The 16,983-nt window shown below is 60.5% G+C and overlaps 2 long non-coding RNA genes across 2 annotated transcripts in view; one reads left to right on the top strand and one right to left on the bottom strand.

Moving 5' to 3' along the window:
* The first annotated feature begins 1,277 nt into the window (after window positions 1–1,277).
* LOC111524443 lies at window positions 1,278–8,166 on the top strand. The gene is made up of 2 exons (XR_002725791.2): window positions 1,278–1,565; window positions 7,726–8,166. It is a non-coding gene; the product is annotated as an uncharacterized LOC111524443 (long non-coding RNA).
* A 5,114-nt stretch (window positions 8,167–13,280) lies between these two features.
* LOC111526996 overlaps window positions 13,281–16,983 on the bottom strand; it is an 8,650-nt gene continuing 4,947 nt past the window's right edge. Inside the window, exon 3 of the long non-coding RNA XR_002726543.2 lies at window positions 13,281–15,580. This is a non-coding gene — a long non-coding RNA (uncharacterized LOC111526996). The remainder of the gene's footprint in view (window positions 15,581–16,983) is intronic.

Genomic DNA, 16,983 nt, shown 5'->3' on the forward strand with positions numbered 1-16,983 from the left:
ATAAAATGATAAAATATAAATAAAATTATATAAATACAATGCATTATATATAAAATTATATATAGTAAAAATTCTAAATAGAAATACAATTGTGTATGTGTGTGTATATACATATTCTATATCAATTTTTTAAACAGTTTTTAAACAAAATCTGAGATAATTCATCACTAGCAGACCAGATACTGTAGGGAGGACTACAGGCTGAAATGTAAAGACACCAGACAGCCACTCACATCAACATGAAGAAATAAAAAACACTTGTAGGCCGGGCTTGGTGGCTCAAGCCTGTAATCCCAGCACTTTGGGAGGCCAAGACAGGTGGATCACGAGGTCAGGAGATCGAGACCATCCTGGCTAACATGGTGAAACCCCATCTCTACTAAAAAATACAAAAAAAACTAGCCGGGCAAGGTGGCAGGCGCCTGTAGTCCCAGCTACTCCGGAGGCTGAGGCAGGAGAACGGCGTGAACCTGGGAGGCGGAGCTTGCAGTGAGCTGAGATCCGGCCACTGCACTCCAGCCTGGGCGGCAGAGCAAGACTCCGTCTCAAAAAAATAAAACAAAAAACAAAAAAACACTTGTAAAGGTAACCATGAAGGTCAATATAGAAGATGGTATGAATGTCATTTTAAATTTTAATCTTGTATGCTTAGACATAGAGTTACCGTATGTGTTAAGCTGTTTTTATGGAGCTATAAAGAAATACCTGAGACTGGGTGATTTCTGAGAAGAGGATTAACTGGCTCACAGTTGTGCAGGCTTCAGGAAGCATAAGGGCTTCTTCCTCTGGGGAGGCCTCAGGAAGCTCTTACTCATGGCAGAAGGTGAAGGGGGAGCAGGCGTGTCACGTGGTGAAAGCAGGAGCAGCAGGGTGGGGGAGGTGCCACACATGTTTAAACCCCAGATATCCTAGGAACCCGGAGTGAGAGCTCACGCTGCACCAAGGGGGTGGCTCAAACCATTCCTGAGGGAGCCACGCCCGTGACCTAAACACCTGCCACCAGGCCCCACCTCCAACAAGGGGGATCGCAATTCAACATGAGACTTGGCAAGGATGTGCATTTAAACTCTATCACCATAAAACCCGGGAAGTCTCCTCCTAGGCGGATGCTCAAGACAACCGAAAACAGGTCCACACAAAACTTGTAAATCAATGTTGATCACAGCATTATTCATCACAGCCAAAAGATGAAATCAGCCCCAATGTCCGTCAGCTGCTGGACAGGTTAAAAACGTGGCCCATCCATGCAACGAAATGTTGCCCAGCCTCGAGAGGCATGAAGTACTGACGGAGCTTCACGTGGAGCAACACAGAGGAGCCTCAGAAGCACCCACCGTGCTGCTGCCTGGAAGAGGCAGACGCGGAAGGCCACACGTTCTACGACCTCATCTGTGGGAAACGCACAGAGCCGACGGCCGCCAGGGCCTGGGAGGAGGGGCACAGGAGGGCCGGCTATCGGGATGGTGTTTCTCCTGCGGGCGGTGGGCCGGATGACCCACTGCAGCACCACGGGAGTGGACTCAATGCCGCTGAACTACCTGGACTTTCAAGGGGTAAATTCCAAGGTATGTCAATTACATTTGAACTTAAAAACATTCTGTGACAGATCATTTTTGTTAAAGATGCCATCTATGCTTAAAAGCCTGCACCAATGCCGGGCCATACCACGGTGGGCCCTGGTGCCCCCACCCAGGCAGCAGTCCAGCTGTGAGCCCAGGCCAGTGGGGCCAGCAAGAATGGGAGGGGGCATGGAGGGGCCCACAGATGCTGCAGCCTGGCCTGGCCTGAGAGGGGCCACCTCTGTGCTGGGGCTCCCAGGCACCCACCTCCCATGGCAACTCCTGGCTCCAGTCGGCTCCCGGCCCCTCCGTGGCTTCGGAGGCTGAATCTGCCTGCATCTGCCATTGATTTCTAATTCCAAGGATGTTGTTTACAGTGTAGATGGGTTTGTGTTTCTGCAGGAGATTCTAGAAACCAGACCTCAGAGTGGGGGAGGTGCCAGGCCTCCTTCCCACCCGGGGAACCCGACCCCAAGCCTGGGGAAGCTGTCTTGGCACCCCCAGCCCTGACCTCTCCTTGTGGACCTGGCACGGCAGGCTCTAGGCACAGCCAGGACCCCCAGGGCCTCGGTCTAGCCTCTCATTTCCCAAGGCGGCAATTGAGGCTCAGCCAGGCTTTCAAGGCCAGGACAGAGCCAGCCTGGAACTCAAGTCCCCAACTCCCAGTCATGGAACGTTGTACACGAGGATTCTGGCAGCCAACCCTGACATCTTTAAAAACGATCTTTCTGACCCTTAACTACTGAGGCGGCACAGTTCCTCGGCCGTCTGTGTTTGTGCTGGGCTGTGCCTGGCTTTGTCTGCGGCTGTCAGTCCTATCTTGTCCACTAGGAACAAGGTCAGGGCAGCCTCTGTGATCCCTGCAAGCTGGCCAGTCTTCCCTGACGCTTCCCTCTTGGTCCCTGAACTTGCTGTAATCGTGTCCCTGGATACCTCCTGCCCACCCTGGTGGGCACCACTGTGTGGACACAGTGCTGGGAGGGGTGTGGGGGCACCACATTAGGAACCGAGGGTCTGAGCTCTGCCCTGTCTTTGAGCCGTGGTTTTCCTCGTGTGCAGACAAGGGCTCCAGCCAGGTCCTCTCCAAAGTCTCGCCCCCTGCCTGGCACAATCTCTGCCTAACTCACCTGGACCCCCGAAGTGCTCTCACTCCTTTGAGTCTCATTTTGTTAAGAGGGGGCTGTTCTTGTGGAGAATCCCGCACTCATTGTCTTAGCTGATCCCACAGCAGGCAGGTGGGGAGGGCAGGGATCTTCTGCCCGCTCTGAGGATGAGGAGACAGCCTGGAGGGGGTGGCTGGAGGGTCTGGCTCTCTCCCTTCCACTCCTCAGCTCCCTCCCCCGCCCCCCCCCCCGCCCCCCCCCACCCCCCCCCACAGCCCCCTCCTCAATCTCTCCCAACCCCCTCCCCCGTTCCCTGCCCAGCTCCCTCAGCCCCTCCCCAGCCCCCTCCCCAGCCCCTGGATTTCAAGGCTGCATCACCTGGCCTCTTGCAAGGACAGACCAGCTGGCCGTGGTGCTGGCTCTTGGGCTTTCTGGAGCAGCTCCCTGGAGGCCTAAGGGGGCTGGGGCAGAGGCAGACACAGGCGTTTGGCCCCCGTGCCCAGCCCCCTCACAGGAGAGTTATCAGGGCAGATGACAGACCCCAGGCGGGGACTGACTATGGGCTCGGGACAATACTATCTGAAGGGGCAGCAGCCCCCAGGTAGCAGGGCTGACTCAGTAGCTACGTGGGGCGCTGGGCCTCCAGCCAGGCCACACTCACAGCTGGCTGTCCTGACAAGCTCAGGGCTGAGACCAAGGTCTGGGAGTGCAGAGCAGCGCCTCCAGGCCTGTTGCCCCAACTCAGCATCTCGGGATCCACTGCCCCAGCACGGGTGCCCTCCCAGGACCTCCACTCGGGGACATGGGCTGCCAGACCCACTCCCTGCTGCCATGGCTGGATCCAGGGTCACCTTCCTCTGCAGACATTCGTGGGCTGGGGGGTGGGAGCATGAGGCTGGGGAATTCAGAAGACCCCAACTGCAGTTCTGGCTGGGCCCCAAGTCAGCTGCATCCTGGCAAGTGGGCCCCTGGTGGCCACATGCTCTCAGGCGTGTCCCATGTCCACGGCTCCTGCCCGGATGCCCCTCCATGTCTGTGCACCTCCCTGCTGTTACCAGGCCCCAGAATGAGCGAGAGCGGCCAAGGCCCAGCCTCAGAGCCCACGTTGCCGCCCGGCCTCTCCTGCCCCACAGGCCCTGGCCCAGGCTGGTGTCCACGCGCCTCGCTCAGAGCTCCGCCAGCCCGTCCTCCCTGGCTTCCTGCCACTCTCTCTGTGTGTGAGTCACTGGGCAGGAGCCACTGCGCCAAGAAAGGAAGCCAGTAGGGTGGAGAGCGCCCTCAGCGTGTGGTCAGGGGCACCGGCCTGGCCACCAACCGCCGGGCCCCCCGGACGAGTGATGGGGGCCTCTTCTCGGGGCGCACATGGAGTCACAGACACCCTGGGGCAGAGGCGCCCTGAGCGCTTCCGGGTTCCAGGCTTCCGCTCGCGCAGAAGCCCCGTTACAGAGGCGCCGTGAGTGCTTCCGGGGTCCAGGCTTTGGCTGGTGCAGAAGCCTGGGCTGAGGCGCCGCGGAAATCTGCAGGGTCTGGTTTTGGATCAGATTTACGTCTCTGCTCTGTCGCCAAAGTTTTGCCTTTTCCGGAATGTTACAGAAAGGAGGTCTCACAGGATGCAGCCCGTCTGGCTTCCTTCACTTAGAAAAGCACGTTTAGGACTCGCCTGTGCTGTGTGCCTTTTGCCCCCAAGATCCCGCGGGGGGGGGGGGGGGGGGGGGCGCAGCTGTTTTATCCCCTCGCCGGTGACGGACACCTGAGTTCTCTCCAGTGCATAGGGGGTTACAAACACATCCTCTCTCCACATTCACTCCCAGGTTTTGTGTGAATTACAGGTTTTCAGTTCATTCGGGTGCACGCCCAGGACACGTTTCCGTTGAGCCCTGGCTCCTCTGACTGGAGGGTCCGCCTGGACAAAGGGGTGGTCACGGAGTGTGGGCGAGGAAGTGCAGCAGCCTCAGTGGCACAGTTTCCAGAATGCTCTTCAGAGGTGGCTGCTCGGAAAACCGGAAAACTGAGGCTCCACAGCACCCACCTGGTGAGCTGACCAACCGGGGCGGGGCCACAGACCCCAGCAGCGGGGAGGCCATGGCGGCCGCCCCTGGCTTTTCTCAGACAGCAGGGCACCTGTGCAGTTCCATGGCCACAGCAGTCGCCCCACTGTCGTCCTCGGTTCCAGGGAACCAGGTGGTGTCAGGAAGAGCCCGGGCCACACCACAGAAGCAGGGTCCTCCTGACCCCCTCCCCGGCCTCACTGCCTGGTTACCCCACCGGGATTGCCTGAGCAAGGAGCTCCCAGGTGAGGGTCAGAAGCACATCTCACTGGCCCCAGGCCCTGAACATGTGGCTTCCAGGTGAGGCTCGAAGGCCCTGCCCTGCAGACATGGGACAGGCGTTCCAGGCTGGAGAGGCTGCCGTGGGCAGGAGCACCGGGGAAGGCGACACGGCCCTGCAGACATGGGACAGGCGTTCCAGGCTGGAGAGGCTGGCGTGGGCATGGCTAGGAGGCTCTGGGGAGGGGACACAGCACAGAGGATGGCCCTGCCTGGTCAGTTCTGTTGTTCCGGGGATAGAAGGAAAAGCAAATGGTGTCAGAAGATCAATCCAACCGCAGGGCCACAGATCACTCCAAGGCCTTCCCCACAGGGAGGGAGGGCCTGTGAGAGCACGCAGGGCCTCCAGGCTTCCTGCAGCTGCTGTGACAGGAGCTCATTCTCTCACAGCCCTGAGACCAGAGTCCAAACCAGTGTCACTGGGTCGAAGTCAAGGTGCCGGCCACACACCCCTGGAGGCCACAGGACGTGTCCTTCCTGCCTCCCCCAGCTCCTGGCGGCTGTCCGAGCTCCTTGGCTTGTGGCCACATCACTCAGCCCTTCAGGGTGGAGTCTTCCTCTCTCCCTGCTGCGTCTCCTCTGAGTCAGCCGGATCCCTCTACCTTCCCTTTATAGGATGCTGGTGATGGCGGTTAGGGCCCTCCCAGGTAACCCAGGGAAATCTCCTTATTTTAACATCCTTAATTTAATGGCATTTGCCATCCAGGGAACAGCGACTCATCGCCTTCCTATTCACAGTTCCAGGGACGAGAAAGGGAATGTGTCTCTGGGGCACTTGCCCGCCTGGTGCACAGGCCAGAGCTCTTCTCATATTCCCAGCTGGACGCCCTCTGTGGTGTGGGGAAGAGGACGGTTTTGCGAGTTTGGTAAGAAGGCATCACACGTGAGACGCATCCATCCTCGTGTTTTTCTGATGAACACTCACGGACATTTCTGGTTGGTGATGGTGTCACCTGCGGACACGACTCATTTGTTCCTCGCCCTGGTGCCCTGGCCGGGGCCCCTAACGCTGTGTAGTGGCGCCCGCAGGCCTCTGGGCCTTGTTTCTGCCCCTGAGAGGCACACAAGCGACTCACTGCCCGGCATGTGTGAGCTGACAGTGTGGACGGATGTTCACGCAAACTGGGAGGGCATCTCCTGCGAATAAATTCGTCAGTTTTTTTTTTTGTTTTGTTTTGTTTTTTAAAGCAGAACTCACTGGTGGAGCAGGAAGCCCCTTTGTTTGGGGAAGATCTCCAGCATCAGCCCTTTATGGGCACAAACGTGAAATTAACACCCAGTTTTTCACAGAGAAATCTGTAAAATGACTATTGGCTTGTCTACAAATGTTTTCAGCCAGTGAGGTCTGCATGCTGCTTTGTATTTGTTGGACCATCAGTCTCCTAAGGGTCTCTATCCACAGACCGGGTGGGCCAGGGGTACAGTTGTCTGCCAGCATGGGAAGGACACGCAGCCACAGCGCTGACAGACCAGCTAACGAGCCCATGTTAATCTCGTGGGGGTGAGAGGAGAGGCCCGGCCCCACGCCATCCCGAGTTTGCCTCACAGGCGCGCCGTGGTGCGGCTGCATCTGAGCTCCGGTTCCCAAAGGTGCTTGTCATGGGGCACACATTTCTGCAACATCCAGGTCACAGAGCCCTGAGCCAGGAACCTGCTGCCAGCCTGGAGCACAGGCCTCCCGCAGGATTAGGGCCTGGGCAAGCCGGACGTGTCCGCGGCCCTCCTCATGCTGCAGGCAGGGTGCCCCGAGGCCCCCCGTTCTCTTCACAGCATTGCAAGAAAGCAGTTAGAGCTGCTTGGAGACAAGAAATTCCTTGGAAAACATCACAGCAAAGATTTATTTGCTATTGAACAGTTTGCAAATGTCGTAAAATAACTGGAAATCATCCTGGCCTGGAAAAAATTTCACACAACCGATCCACTAGCCAAGAACTTTCGGAAAAAGGAGACAGCAGAGGAAAGCCTGGGCCTTTCTCATCCAAAGATCCTCAGGTCCCAGAGGGAGGTCCAGCTGCATATTGCTTTGGTTTTGAAAACCCAGGAGCCTCCAATCACTCGTCCTCTGTGGCAGCAGCAAGCAACTCCCTGACCCCGCAGGTGGGCTGGGCCAGGCTGGCCCAGGAAACGAGCAGCCATCAGGACTCACAGCCACGCTGCAGCTTCCCATCCATGCTCCACGCCCAGCAAGGGTGCCTGGGAGGTGTTGTCCTCGCTGTGTTAATGCCCATCACACAGGAACTTGGGGGAGATGCCAGCATGGCACCCAGGGTGGGGTCCCTGTGGAGCAGCCTGCGTGGGGCACCCCTGTGACCCAGGAATGGACTGAGAGCCCACCAGGACAGGACCATGAGCACCGTCCCTCTTGGGTTTCCTGTGGAATTGGGGATGGGGGTCTGGCCAGTGAAATCTCCAGCACCAGGGTGCCTATCCAATGCCCGGCTGCCCGTGTGCAGTGTTTGCCAGCTACTGTGGTGTAAATATTCTTGCCTGGCTGATCTCAAAGCAAAGCACTGAGCTAAACTGTACACAGTGGCTCTGACAGCACTGCACGGTGGCCCCAACACCTGTGCAGCATGGGGTCCCTAAGGACTCTGGGCAGAGTGAGTTTCAGGGGTGCAACAACAGCCACAAACCGGCCACCTGCCACAAACACGGCCCAGCTTCTCCCTCCTGGAGGTCCCCGCCCCGGGTCCTGCAGAGCCACGTGATGTCTGTCCGACGCTGTCTCCCTTCCAGCTCTGCTCTGAGGCCTGACCGTCCCTGGCCGCCAAGCGTCTGCTGACTGAGAGCTCCAGCTCCCGAGAGGTGCCCAGTACCTGGTGAGCAGAGGGTCTGAAGGAGCAGGTGCCTCCTCTTCAGGCACCTGTGGTCACTTCACAGTGAACGAGGCTCCAGCCGGGTGCCCTGAGAAGTGGCCAACACCCTACCCAGGAGAAGACCGCACAGCCACGGCCAACGTGGAGCTCTAACTCAGGGCTCTGGCCTCCAGCCCAGTCCTTTTCCTTGAGTAGGGACGACCTTCACAGTGGCCTCTCCACATTCCATGAGTGGGGAGCACGTGTGGTAATGACAGGCAGCCTGCAGGTGCCTGCTATGCATGAGGGCCACGGCCGATGGAAAGCTCAATCATGAGTGAAAAAAAAGAAAGTGTTTCAGAAAATATAACAAGTCAGCGGGGCCGGGCGCGGTGGCTCAAGCCTGTAATCCCAGCACTTTGGGAGGCCGAGACGGGCGGATCACGAGGTCAGGAGATCGAGACCATCCTGGCTAACACGGTGAAACCCCGTCTCTACTAAAAATACAAAAACTAGCCGGGCGAGGTGGCAGGCGCCTGTAGTCCCAGCTACTCGGGAGGCTGAGGCAGGAGAATGGCGTAAACCCGGGAGGCGGAGCTTGCAGTGAGCTGAGATCCGGTCACTGCACTCCAGTCCGGGCGACAGAGCGAGACTCCGCCTCAAAAAAAAAAAAAAAAAAACAAGTCAGTGGGAAATTAATTTATCAAAAAGCAATTTAAAGCAGCCTTGCAGGAACATGGGTCCGCACTGGCAAAGCCACTGCTCACCTGTGGGCTGTGTCTGTCCATCCACTCAACAGATCCATGAGCCTCTGCCCAGCGCTGTGCCCAGCCCAGGGACACTGGCCTCCCGATCTCATGGCCGGGGTGGGGGTCCTAACAGACTCATGTGGGCAGTGAGGGCCGAGGTGCTGGGGTGCCAGGCAGCCTTGCAGCAACCACAGCTCTGCTTGACCCTGCAGGAGGACGCTTGTGTGGAGCCGCTGAGCTGCCTGGACGGGGGTCCCAGGCACTGGGCACCCAGGACCGGCCCCACAGCCAAGACGGTGCCGCGCAGCCTGGTCTTTTGTCAGCTTCCCGGGATCCACACAGATGCGACCCCTGACCCCACACGGAGCCCCAGAGCCCTGGAACCCTGGCTGGCAGAGAGAAAAGAGTGAAGAGTTCCTATTCCCCTTTTCTCTTCTGAGCCTGGCAGGGCCCCCTGGGCTGCTGTCTGTGAGCCACTGTTCTGCACAGCACTTTTCTTGGGCGAGAGGTAGGCAGAACTGGCCTGGGAAGCAGCTCTGGCCACGCCTCCCCCACTGCCTTCAGGGAGCCAGGCCGGTGTTACCAGCCCTCTTCTCCCGGGAGAGGTGGGTGGCACACAGCCCCTTCTCCAGGAGGCTCCTCACATGACGCACAGAAGCTGCTCCCCCTACGAAGCTCCCAGCCCAAGGCAAGGGAATGGGGCTTGGCAAGGGAACACCGTCCCACCAGGCTCCCTGCCAAGCCCTCTGGAGTGTGGATCAAGGACTGTGGCGTGGGCAGAGGCTCCAAGGACATGTGGTCCAGGTTACTGTTTCAGATGAGGGAAACTGAGGCCAGGGGAGTCCCCAAATCACTCCCTGTGGGGTCAGAGGTTGAGCTCAGCCCGGCTGAGCCTCTGCTGCTCGTGCTATCTCTCTGTCCCAGGTAGGCCGGAAGGTGCCTGATGGGGCCCTGGCCAGGGGACCCCTCCCACCCTCACGAGATGGGGACGGGGGCAGGCCGGATTCTGGCTGCTGTCCCTGCCACCAGCCCGCGGCCCAGTGCAGGGACAGCTCCACGCAGCAGGGACAGCGAGGGTGCGCAGGAGGGAGGTCAGGCTGTCTCCACTGCCACCGCCACTGCCTGGGGGACGCCTCTACAGTGCAGCACTCGTGGCCCTGGCTGGGGAGGAGGGAGGGCCAGGCGTCAGGCCAGCGAGGCTTCAGAGTCCACGCGGCACTGGCATCTGAACCAGCAGGGCTGTGGGACCTGAGCAGCAATCATCTGCCACAGGCCTGGGCCTCCCCCGACACCCCTGACCACTGTGGAGGCTGCAGTCCAGTGCGGCCTCCCAGGGGGCAACTTCAGCCTGTTCTTCTCCTCCTGGCCGTGAGATGGGCCCAGCGCCTGCCCCGCACAGCTGGGTGTGCTGCCTTGGACCAAGCCTGCCACTGAGGGAGATGCAGGAGGCCCACACACGGCCAGAACGCTGCTGCCACTCACCCCTGTCGGCTGCTCCCCTGCAGGGCTGATGTGAGCAACCCCCATTGCCTGGGGAGGAGGAAGCGGCCAGTGGCCCAGCTCCCAGAGCTGCAGGGACAGGGTGTGCGGGCACCAGGACAGTGGCTCCCTCCTGCCTGCTGTGGAGGCAGCCCTGAGGCCTCGGCCTGGCCCCTGCTGTGCCGTGCTGCTCAGCCCGGCAGCAGAAACAAGACTCAGGGCCCCAACTCAGAGGGCAGGAATGGAGCTGGCATTGGGCCGAGCACCCCCATTCCCAGCTGCTCAGGCCTGAGCAAATCACAGCTCTGAGCAACTCTGACCCTTGACACCCACCCTCCTGCTGGGGCACCCCAACTCCTGGGGCACCCACCTTCCTCTCCAGCATCCCCACCTTCCTCCCAGGGAACCCATCTTCCTCCAGGGACACCTGGGTGCCTTCCTCCCAGGGCACCCACCTTCTTCCAAGGGCGCCTACTTTCCTCCTGGGGCACCCACCTTCCTCCGGGGGCACCCACTGTCCTCCCAGAGTACCCCATCTTCCTCCCAGGGGCATGGGGTTCCTGGGGAGCTGTGTCTGCAGGGGCAGCATGTCCAACCTGTGTCCAGTCCCGGGCAGGGAGTCTCACAACAGCCTCCAGACGCACCTGCACCTGCCCAGCCAGGGTAGCCTTGACCAGGCAGTGCAAACACCAGGGCCTGGCCTCTCCCACATGGGGTCATCTGCTCACCCAGGGAGGGCTCAAGACTCACCTCAGCCCCTTCCTCCAGCCACAGGGAACAGGGGACCATGGCAGCCTCCAGAGCAGTCCTCAGGGTGCAGATGGCTCCAGAGCCCCCAGACCAGCCCCAGCCCCAGCCCCGGGCTCCTGGGCCACGCCCAGAAGGGACCCTCCCCCTCAGGGCTGGAGATGCCTGGCCTGGCACCAGCTACTCAGCCTTCTCCAAAGCGCTTTAAAAAAACACCCAGCAGCAGCACCTCATCCTCGGGGCACCTGCAAAGCTGAAGATGCAGACAAAAAATACAGTGAGACTCCTGGCGGTGACAGGGCTGAGCTCGTGCCCTGTGAGCTCTTTCCCAGGTTACAGAGCTGAAAGGAGCCCAGGGACCTGGAGGAGGCTGTGCCAACCCCCGCCTGATGGCTGGAGGTTGAGGGGCTGGCAGCGGCCAGCCTGCCCATGGGCACTCAGACCCACAGCCAGCGGCTTCTGGAGCAGCCAGCGGAGGCAGCGAAGCCCCCTTGTGGGGTCTGTTTCTTGCTTCCCCCAGAGCCACTCTGGGATCTTCTTGATACGCCCTTGGATGTCCTTGTTCAGTGAGGGGGGCAGGCAGGGGCAGGTGGCACAGACCTCACCACTGAGTGGCCCCCATAACTCCTCCCCAGCCTTCCAAGGACCTTAGAGGGGGACCCTTTCTCTCCCCCACATCTTGGCCAAGGGGTCCTGCACTGGAGCTGGGGCCTTGGTCAGACTCCAGGGCCCTGAAAGTCTCTTCCTTCCCCACTGAGGCTAGGAGGAGGCAGGTGGGCCTGGAGGCTCAGCTTGGGCTGCTGCTGGGCACCGCACTGGCTCTGCACCTACCTGCCCATGGTGTCAGCTGCTTTGCCGCTGCGTCCCCCGGTCACACACCGGGAACCCCATGTGGTCGTCCCCATGCGTCTTTCCCAGCATGGGGCCCCAGTGGAGGGTGGGATGGGACCCTGTCTTCGGCTCCTGTTCCACAGCTTGCCCGAGCCGGCAAGGGCTGCAGACTCAGCTGACAGACCAAGCTTGCCAGAATCACTGGTCCCGTGCAAAGCCAACACCCAACTCCAATGGACAGCAACGCGCCGCAGGCACAGAGCCTCCTTTCATCTCTACAGCAGGGCCGAGTTTAAAAAGCAGATTTTCTACACAATGTCCGACGCGAGTCCCAAGAGAGCTCAGGCCACGACCTCCAGCTGCCTGCCTGCTTCTTCCTCTGGGAGGTTCCCCTCACCCTGCCTCTGGGCCCGGGCTTGAGGGGCGATGGAGGCAGGATCCCCTGCAGCCGGGGGTTCTGGGAGCAGGTGCTCAAGGCAGAGGCCATGGCCCCTGGGCAGGCGACAGCTTCGCCCCCACCAGAGCCCGCAGCCCTCACGGCATCCCACGTTGCCCCAGTCTCTGCCTGGGCCAGGCCCTCAAGCTGCTGGCTGGGGTGTCCAGACCGTGGAGGCACTGGTTGAAGGCTGATGGCTCCTGGTGTCATTATTAAATACTCTGTTTTTACCTGCTCTGGGCCTCGGGAGACCAGCCTGGCACCAGAGGAGGGGACAGCAGAGCTCCAAGCTGAGCCAGGCTCCAGCCCACACCCACTGGCCCCAGGTCTGGCCACGGGCTGGGCCCTGGTGTGCAGACAGCAGTGGCTACTACTGCTCCAGGGCCTTTGCACAAGCCGGCTGCAGGCCCAGGCGGTCCAGGGCCTTTGCACAAGCCGGCTGCAGGTCCAGGCGGTCGTGGGGAGTGGGGCCGCGGCGGCCTCGTTTTCCTTCCCCTCTTGGGAGATGGCTGCTCCTCCCGGCTGTTTCCGGAAAGTGTGTTTGTTATTTGGCTCCTGGAAACACCATCTGATGAAACAGGCTCTGTTGGGCTGGCCTGCCAGGCAGAGGCTGTGGGCGCCCAGGAGTCCCACCACGAAGCAGGCGGCAGAGACCCGACGGCCTCACCCTGAAAGCTGGGACCTGGCACCTAAACAGGGAGACGGAAGAACGTGGAAAATTCCCTGAGAGCAAATTGATGCTCAGCTTCCACGGGCACCAACTTGCTGCGGAATCCTGCTTTGCAGGTCATCGTTCTTCAAGCATTCGGATGCCTCGGGCCCCAGAAATTCAAGAACAAGAAAGCTCTGTTTCATGCGGACACGCTCACACACGCACACCTGCTCAGACACACACACCTGCTCACACATGCACTCATACATGTGCACACACATGCGCTCACATATGACACATGCACTCACGTGCACACGCACACATGCTCATACACACGTGCTCACACATGACACATGCTCACACGTGCACATGCACACTCACACACCCATGGCCACGTAGCCCCAGTCTCAGCATCATGTCCTCTATTTAGAAATATTGGCTAAACACCTAATAAGTGACTGAACAGAAATGTAATCTTTAATGAAGACTCACAAACCAAAAGCCAGCTGGCAGTTCCATTTAGAACATCCATGAACACAGTTGCATTTATAGGAAACCTTCTTCAACAGCGATGCTCCCATGTGTGACAGCCCCCCGCCCCCAATGTCCTTCCTTCCCCTTCACACCTCCTCACAGCCCACGGCCCTAGGGACACGGGTGCCAAAGGACTGGATCTGGTGGACGGGCCAAACCCGGGCCACGGGCCACGGTACTGGGCAGGCCGAGCCCTCAGGGAGGGACAGGGCTCCCTGGGTCAGCCCAGCCCTCTGCCAGCCGACCAAGACTCACCCTAGATGGTGCCCTCGACCTGTCCTCCCTCAGCAGCCCCATGACTGTAACATCCAGACCAGTTCATGGCCCCTAGGAGGGGAACCTGAGTCCCAGCCCCAGAGTCCTCCCTCAGCTTCACCAGGTGCCCCATGGAGGAGACGGCCAGGGTTTGTCACCTGACAGGCTCAGCAGAATCAGGACAGGTGGGGGGATGGTGCAGGTGGGGACAGGACGGGTGGGGATGGGGCAGGTGGGGACAGGACGAGGGTGGACTCCAAAGGCAGGCCAGCAGCAGTGTGTCCCGGCAGCAGGGTGTCCCGGGGAGGCTGACAGTGGCCCTGGAGGCGTCAGGTCTCCTCCCAGGCCAGCAGCAGGGCCGTATGCTGGGAACAGGACCTTGCGGTGAGCAGGTGGGAAGGAGGTGGGTGGAGACGGTGGGCAGGGCTGCCTGGAAGACTCCCCAGGAATGGCCATGTGTGTTGGGAGCACTGCCGGAAGGAAGGTGTGACCAGGAGGAAGTCTCAGGGACAGGGTGAGGAACCGGAGCCCAGAGTCTGGGTGTGAAGAAGTCACCCTCAGCAGGCTGGGCCAGGGGCCCAGGGGCGATCAGGGAGGGGGAAGGGAGATGGGGAGGGGGCTCAGGCCTGCCAGGAGCCGGGTCCTGGTGGGCAGCAGACGGCACGGCGCCTGGCAGCACTGAATGGGAGTGAGTGGGAGGACACACAGCCAGGCCAGCCTCAGTGGCTGGGTCCTGGGGCCCGTGTCCAGAGGCGAGGCCCACATAGCAGTGGAACCGGGCCTGCAGGTGCACGGCCACAGTCGGCAGGGGTGGGGGCTTTGGTGCCCTGGCTGCCCAAAGCTTGACACTAACCTAGGGCCAACCAGACCCCACATTCAGGGCACACCCCACGGCATATCAGACATCTATAGCCGTGTAACAAATAACCCCAAAACTTAGCAGTTTAAAAAGGCCTCCACGTGTTAGCGCCCCCATTTCTGGGGCAGCGTGGCTGGTGGCTGTGGCTCAGGTGGCATCCACAGGCAGTCCCATGTCCAGGACGGGGCTCACGGGGCTGTGGGGAGGCCTCAGCCCCTGACCACGTGGAACCCCCAGGCTGCCAAGTCTCCTCCAGGTGCCAGAAGCCACAGTCTGACCCCCTAGCTCTGGAAGTGGCCTCCCTTGTGCCTGCCGTGGGCTGTGGTCACACGGGTTACCCTAAGGCCACATGGGCAGGGCTGCACCAAAAACATCTACCCGGGGTCAGGGCGTCCGGGCTGCCACAATGCCGGCTCCTGCAGTGCTGGCCACGTGCCCAGCAAGGAACCCTGTACACAGACCCTGCTCTGCCCATTCCCCAGGGGCCACGAGGCACACAGACCCCGCTGTGCTCACCCCTCAGGGGTCATGGGGCCCTCATCCTGCTGGGCCAGAGACGGTGGCCTCTGCCCTCCTCCTATCAGCCGCTGGGAGACCATGAGGTGGTGGCAGCAGAGCCTGTGCGGAGGCGTGCTCGTGCTCAGTGCTCAGTGCTCAGGCAGGGAAAAGTGCACACACAGACGCACGCATACGTGAGGGGCTTTGTGGGGAAGAGGAGCCCAGGGAGCACGACTCCTGACACCTTCCATGGCAGGCCCAGGGTCGGGGGTGCAGCAGGAACTCTGGCCTTGAATCCAGAGGCTCCGCCACATCTGCGGCTGCTCTCGCCAGCTGTGCAGCCTGGGTGACTCCACGGCTCTGGGTCGTGGGCCGTGCTCGGTGCCTGGGGAGCCTGGCCTTCTGTGTCTCAGTCTCCCCCACCCCCGCACAGCAGGCTAAGGACACCTGATCCGTGGGACGCAGGGAGCTGAGTGGGATAATTTCTGGAAAGCACAGCCAGGACCAGCATCAGTGAAGGCATGAGCTTCTGGCCGCCTCTGCCCTTCCCATTCACAGCTGCCTTGCTGCCTTCCGTGGCCCGGAGACGCGGCTGCGGACGCTGTCTGCTTGTGATTTTTCCCTTTTTTAGCCCAAGGCTGAGCAGTCCTTCCGGACTGAGGTGCGTGGAGCCGGGCTCTTGACTGGCAACGGAGACGCTCTCCAAAGCTCCTGGAATGTTACTGACCGCCGGGCTGGGATGGCGCTCACATTCTTCTAGGTGTGGATAGTGGAACAAAACCAAAATATTAGCACAAGGCTAAGTTTGTTTTACAGCATCCCGTAATATATGAGGTGCTTGTTTGGATTTTATCTAAACAACTTTCCCTGCACACCCAGCAGCTGCTGAGTTTCAGCTCCCGGCCCCTGGAGCGCCTGCGGCTGAGGCTGGGATGGGGGCTCCAGAGGTCACTCCTCCCCTGGAAGACATACGTTGACCTTGGGCCAGGGGACCCTCAGCGACGTGGTCACCCCAACGTACTGGAGGCTGTGGCTCTGCTTCCTCCTGGGGCTGAGCTAAGCAAGCTTCAGCTCTCGGGCTGAGGGCAAGGAGGACAGGAGCGAAGTCTCCGACGGTGCTGAGGTCTGCCCCGGATGCAAGGGACCTGTGTTTTCAGCGCTACCGTGCGGCCCGTGGATGCCCCATGCCCCTGGACAATTGATATCTGGGGTCCACACTCCTGGACAGGGCTGAGGAGGTGATGTCCCCAGACTCGCCCCAGCACAGCCGTGGAGGGCACCCCGGACACCCACCCCGGCCTCAGGCTCCCACCCCAGCTGGCCCTGACATGGGTGCATGTGACGCCCTCCTGGCCTTGGCCTCTCAGGCCCAGCTCAGCCACGGCCATCTAGACCCTTGGGCTCCGGTGTCTTCTACAAGCTCTGAGAAGCACCCCCTTGGGGCAGCCGGGGCCCTGACGACCCTCCGACCCTCAGCTGGACTCCCTGTGGCCCAGTCCGGAAGGTTCTCCTCAGAACAGAGGGCAGATGAGGCAAGAGTCGGCTCTGAGCTCTGCCCTCCGGCACCAGCAGCGCTGTGAGGGCCCACAGGGCGGGTCAGTGGTCCCCAGGGACCTCGGCCTTAGGCGAAGTGCAGCAGAGGCCTCAAGTCCCCAGGCGCTCAGCTCATGTTGCCCTCGCTCCTCCAGAGCACAGCCCGAGCTGCAAGAGGTCAGACGCTCCACCTCTCGGCCAGTGTCCCCAACACCCGTGCCAAGAAAACAGCAAATGCCAGTGCGGGACGGAAAGGACGTGAACGGTGAGGCCAGCAGTGAGCCCGGGGGGACCAGCCCAACAGCCAGAGCTCCCAGACACCAGCCAAGAGCAATGCCCCATCCTCACCGCAAACGCCGCCGTGACGCACTGACAGTGGACACAAATGCGTGACAGACAGCGAGTGCCAGTGTGACCGTCACGGCTGATGCTGAGCACTGCACCCACACACCACAAACCCGCAGGCCCAGGGCTCAGCTCCTGCTCGCGGGGTGCAGGCTGGGCCCCACCGTCCTACGTACACAGCAGCATGGGTACTTCAGGCCTCTCCAGCCGCCTCCGTGCAGAGCCTGCCACCATCCGTGTTGCACAAGGGACAGGTGCTGCACAGAGAGGCCATGTGCCTT

The sequence above is a fragment of the Piliocolobus tephrosceles genome, chromosome 19, assembly GCF_002776525.5.
Source record: "Piliocolobus tephrosceles isolate RC106 chromosome 19, ASM277652v3, whole genome shotgun sequence".
NCBI lineage: Eukaryota > Metazoa > Chordata > Mammalia > Primates > Cercopithecidae > Piliocolobus > Piliocolobus tephrosceles.